Below are 5,352 nucleotides of genomic sequence, written 5' to 3' on the forward strand. Positions count from 1 at the left end.
GGCTCACTGCAACCTCCGCCTCCCAGGTTCAAGTAATTCTTGTGCCTCAGCCTCCAGAGTAGCTGGGATTACAGGCGCCTGCCACCATGCCTGGCTAATTTTTGTGTTTTTAGTAGAGACGAGGTTTCACCATATTGGCCAGGCTGGTCTCGAACTCCTGACCTCAGGTGATCCGCCCACCTCGGCCTCCCAAAGCACTGGGATTACAGGTGTGAGCCACCGCACCCGGCCTCTTTCGGCACTGCCCTTAACCACATGGGCCTCGTTGTTTTTCCTCCATACCCAGACTATCCCCATCTCAGCAACTTCTCACTCGTCCTGTGTCTCCATGGTCTTTCCCCGGGGAAGGGCCTCTCTGCCTCGCTTCGCTCCTATCCCTGGCAACGTTGTCGCCTCCTCTGAGAAGCCGTCTCTGGCCGATCCGTATCGCTAGCGCCCACTATCGTTCGCTAAGCCGCTCACCCGGCTCTGTTTTTCTTGCACTTCTCGTTATGTGTCATTCTCTTAAATATGTTTTTGTCTGTATCCCTCCCGTAGGAGGCACCTCCATGAAAGGTCGGGGCTTTCCGAGGTTCCTTTGCCCCTCTGTGGTTCCTAGAAGAGGGCCTGGCACATAGGCGGCCCTAGTTAGCTTTTTGCGTGAATTCGTGAAGGGATCCACTTCGTCCCTTATAAGAAGCAGCAGTACCGCCTGTTTCCAGCAGAGGACACCACCGCACAGCACTTGGGGACCGCTGGGGCTCCTGCTGGGGTGGGAGGTATTTATAAAGCCCACAGGCCTCTCCTCCCATAATGTGGGCGCTCCCACAGCTGGGATCGGAAGCAGGAGGGCCCCCTGCGCTAATCTGCCCTGGCAGCACCGAGCTGGCACGCCCTGGGTGCATCATCTGGTGTGCTCTGGTGCCCGAGGTCGGGATACCCTCACTGGTGGCTTGGACACACCCCTGAGCAGCTGATGCTTCTGGACAGATCACACCCTGTTCCAGGCTCTCAAAATGAGGGCAATGACATGAGCCGCATTGCTCGCTCACGGGTTTGCTGTGAGGTCGGGACAGAAGTGCATGGGAAAGAATATTGTATGAATGTAAACATGGGACAAATATAATTTATGCACGCCTTATTGGTAGTTTAGCAGATTGACAACAAAAGAGGAGAGAAGTGAAGGTACTTAAAGGGAGTTGCAAGGCTAAATGAAGGTGGATTTATAAAGGGAATTAAGACAGTGAAGGAGAAGGAAGAAGTTAAAAATAACAACTACCTTTCACCAAGAGCTTATTAGGAGCCAAGGCAGAGGAAAGTGATCTCCAAACATTGTCTAATTATAGCCAACACTTACATGGTGCTGACCTCATGCCAGGAACTCTTTAAGTGCTTTATGCATAAAAACTCACTGGATCCTCACAACAACTCAGAGGTAGGTCATACTGCTGTCCCGTTCTACACGGGGAAACTGAGGCCGGGAGAGCTTAAGTAACTGGCCCAAGGCTACACAGATAGACAGGGCTGGACAATCTGCCTCCTGGAATGTGCTCTTAAAGCCCCACAGTCACAGCCACACCAAAAGGGAGATAGATTGTTCCATTTCCCAAACAAAAAACTGAGTCTCATCAGATGTACAAAGCCCACCTAAAGTCACACTGGGAATACATGTATTTGAGCCCCGCTTATCCACCCACCAAACTAGGCCCGCAGGAGCTGGGAGGGGGCTTCTGGAATGTGCACAGTTTCTCTCGGAGGGGCAGCAGCAGACACACCTGCTCTTCCTCTGAGGGTGGAGGGAGGGTGAGAGTGCAGAGGCTGGGCAGGGCTGATAGGGTCGAGGGAGAGGCTGCTTGGTGGCCTCAATACCATGGAAGGAAGGTGGCCAGGCATCTTGCAGGCCAGGAAGTGAGGGGTGTGTTGCTGGGCATAGTGGCTGGCACAGGGATTGCAGCCAGAGCTGTGGGCTCCCTACAAATCTCTGCAGGGAGACTAGGGCCTGAGGGGCAAGACCTACAGTGGGAGGTGGGCACAGCCCCATCCCTGCCGCAAGTGCCCCTCAGCCCAGCCCCGACTTCCAGCCTGTTACATAAGCTGCTGCATACCCAGGCCTGGAAATAGCTGTGGCTGTACTGGCTGGGCTGCGAGACGTGATGAATGGTCCCCAGGAGCATCAGCTGACCGCCCTGTGCTCCTGAAGTGACCTGAGGGCCTGCCAGCAGCTCGGGTTACCCAGCTCTCCCTGGGAGGCAGCCCTGCCTGGTCTGCTGAGGATGGCTCCAATGTGATTCTGTGTCTGGACATTTATGGTTCGAGCGCCTGTGGGATGGTCCCTCTCCAAAGCCTGAGCAGCTAAGGCAGCTCCCAGACACGCCGTGCCCACTGGCAGCCTCCAGATGCTGGAAGCCAGGGCCTTGCATAGAGCAAGCACTTGGATCGCTACAGAGAGTCAGCACTGGGGAGGCTGGGAGCTCTGCTGCTCTGGGTCCTGTGCTAAGGGCCCCCAAGAAAAGAGGAAGAGGACGGCCGCGTTCGGTGGCTCACATCAGTAATCCCAGCAGTTTGGGAGGCTGAGGCGGGTGGATCACCTGAGGTCGGGAGTTCAAGACCAGCCTAAACAACATGGAAAAACCCTGTCTCTATTAAAAATACAAAATTAACCAGGCATGGTGGCGCATGCTTGTAATCCCAGCTACTCGGAAGGCTGAGGCAGGAGAATTGCTTGAACCCAGGAGATGGAGGTTGCAGTGAGCTGAGATGATACCATTGCACTCCAGCCTGGGCAACAAGGGTGAAAGTCCATCTCAAAAAAAAAAAAAAAAAAAAAAAAAAAAAAAAAAAGAAAAAAAAAAAAAAAAAAAAGAAAGAAAGAAATGAAAAGAGGAAGAGGAGCCTGAGAAATTGGGGGTGCAGGTGTCATTCCAAGGCTGCACTCCACCACATCCCCATGCCTCCTATTTCACAGCCCACTCTGTCACTGAACTGGTGGCCCTGGACACAGGGAGGCACCCACATACCCTGATGCCCACTGCAGAGGGCAGAGCCACACCCCCCTGCAGGGACTAGCACATACATCCCTACTCCTGAGAGCACCTGGCTAGGCTTGGAGTATAGGGCAGTGTTCTCCCAGCATATGGTGATCCTGTGTTAAGAATTATGATTATGTTGATCAGGTGCAGTGGCTCATGCCTGTAATTCCAGCACTTTTAGAGGCTGAGGTGGGATGCATGAGTCTAGGAGTTCGAGACCAGCCTAGGCAACATGATGAAACCCTGTCTCTACAAAAAATACAAAACTTAGCCAGGCGTGGTGGCATGTACCTTTAGTCCCAGCTACTCGGGAGCCAGCTGAGGTGGGAGGATCGCTTGAGCCCAGGAGGTTGAGGCTGCAATGAGCCAAGATTGTGCCACTACACTCCAGCCTGGGAGTGTAGTGACAAAGTGAGACCCTGTCTCCAAAAACAAAAAACAACAAAAAAGAGAGAAGTACGAATGACTATGGCCATGCCAACTCTGTGCCTTTAAGAAACCTACTTAAGAAACAAAACAAACAAAAAAAACCCGACACCTGTAATCCCAGCACTTTGGGAGGCCGAGGCAGACGGATCATAAGGTCAGGAGATCAAGACCATCCTAGCCAACATGGCGAAATCCGGTCTCTACTAAAAATACAAAAATTAGCCAGGCGTGGGGGCGTGCACCTGTAATCCCAGCTACTTGGGAGGCTGAGGCAGGAGAATCGCTTGAACCCAGGAGGCAGAGGTTGCAGTGAGCCAAGATCGCGCTACTGCACTCCAGTCTGGTGGCAGAGTGAGACTCTGTCAAAAAAAAACCAAACAACAACAACAACAAAAAACCAACTTCTCCCTAAAAATATTAATGCTTTAAGTGAAAATATTCCTTTATGATTCCCCAAATCCTTTAGTGGAATAGGCACAACAGGCACTCCCAGGGAGCTAGGACCTGTGTTCTCTGTGATTCCAGGACCCTCTGATGGGGGGACATTTTCTAAAAAGGCAGTGGAAATTTAGAAAATGTGGGACATTTTCTAAAAAGGCAGTGGAAAGTGAGTGAGTTGCCCCACCCACCCGACCACAGATGGCCTGTCCAATGATGGGAGGGATGCACAAAGGCACATACACTCCACCTCTCTCCTTGGTGCTGAGATGTGGGGGCAGAACTCCCTCCAAACTCCTGCATCAGCATTCCCTGAAGACCCTGCCTGTGCCCAGATACTACTGCCCATGCCTTTGCACCCTCCTTGTGTGTCTGTGGGTCCTGGAGTTCTGAGCCCATGGGCAAGGCACAGGGAAAACAGGCTCCTAATGTACAGCAGAGAGGGCTGGTGCAGTGGTTCATGCCTGTAATCCAACATTTTGGGAGGCCGAGGCAGGTGGATCACTTGAGCTTAGGAGTTTGAGATCAGCCTGGGCAACATAGTGAAACTCTGTCGCTACAAAACATACAAAAATTAGCCAGGCATGGTGGCACATGCCTGTAGTCCCAGCTACTTGGGAGGCAAAGGTGGGAGGATCACTTGAGTCAGGAAGGCTGAGGCTGCAATGAGCTAAGATTGCATCACTGCCTTCAAGCCTGGGCAACAGAATGAGACCCTGTCTCAAAACAAACAACAACCAAAAAACCCAAAACAACAGTACACCAGAGAGCTAAGGAACACCCACCCCTCTGCCAGGTAAATCTGTTGGGGAAGGGCTTGGCCTTCTCCAGTGCCCTCCTGCCTGCCTCGTGTCTTCTCCAGGCACTCTCCCTTGAGGGTTGTCACAGGTAATCAGAGCTGGCTCCGCTGGTGAGAGCAGGAGCAGCGTTTCTTAGCAACGGGCACAGCACACAAAACCCAGCTAATCTGGGCTGCCCCAGCCACCAGCCCTCCCACAGCCTCCAGGGCGGTGGCTACTGGCCAGCAGCACACCCCCAGAGGTGGACACTTACAAACTTGTGTGTCTTTCTACCCCAGCAAACCCTAAGTTCCAGCTTGGACGAGAAGGACTCTTCTTTTCTCCACCCTCCCTGTTTCTCTCCCCTTTCCTAGGCCCTGTCTCCCTTCACAGTATCTGCAGACCTCTCTGAGGTAGGTGTCCCAGCCCTGAAGCAAGTCATGAAATGAAGGGCAAATCCCTTCACCTCCGGGAAGCTCAGCTTCTTCTCTGGGAGGCCATAATAGAGCGGCTCAGTGTAAGGACTGTGAGGCCACACTGGTCTGAACGCAAATCCATGCTCTGCTACTACTGCTCAGCTGTGTGACACTGGACACTTCATCTCTTATTTTTTGAATGAGAGTCTTGCTCTGCTGCCCAGGCTGGAGTGCAGTGGTGCAATCTTGGCTCACTGCAACCTCCGCCTCCCAGGTTCAAGT

Source organism: Cebus imitator, unplaced genomic scaffold (assembly GCF_001604975.1).
Source record: "Cebus imitator isolate Cc_AM_T3 unplaced genomic scaffold, Cebus_imitator-1.0 Scaffold181, whole genome shotgun sequence".
Lineage (NCBI taxonomy): Eukaryota > Metazoa > Chordata > Mammalia > Primates > Cebidae > Cebus > Cebus imitator.